Source organism: Gekko japonicus, unplaced genomic scaffold (assembly GCF_001447785.1).
Source record: "Gekko japonicus isolate JY-2015 unplaced genomic scaffold, Gekko_japonicus_V1.1 scaffold2251, whole genome shotgun sequence".
NCBI lineage: Eukaryota > Metazoa > Chordata > Lepidosauria > Squamata > Gekkonidae > Gekko > Gekko japonicus.
This window is the reverse complement of record NW_015167601.1, coordinates 4,614-4,964: the sequence shown is the minus strand read 5'-3', so window position 1 is coordinate 4,964 and position 351 is coordinate 4,614.

Below are 351 nucleotides of genomic sequence, written 5' to 3'. Positions count from 1 at the left end.
GGGGGGAGAGAGATGAGGCGAGAGAGAGAGAGTGAGAGAGAGTCGCAGTTCCCGGCCGGGCCGCCTCCGGTGAGCCAATGCAGACCTCGGCGTGGAATGACCCGGGGCGTCGCGGCGCAAGACGACTCAGTCGCCCCACGACGCCGGCGGCTCCTGGCCCCACCGGGCGGGGTGATGTCACTCGCCGCCCCTGCGCGCCCTCTGGCCAACGCCCGAGAGGGAGGACTGGAGGGGAAGCGAGGCGCGGCTCGACGGCGGTCCACCTTGGGCGCAAAGAGCTCCCTACCGGGGCAAGGGCCGCTCTTCAGCCCCCCTCGACGCCTCGACGCAATCCCGCTCCGGCGCCTGTCA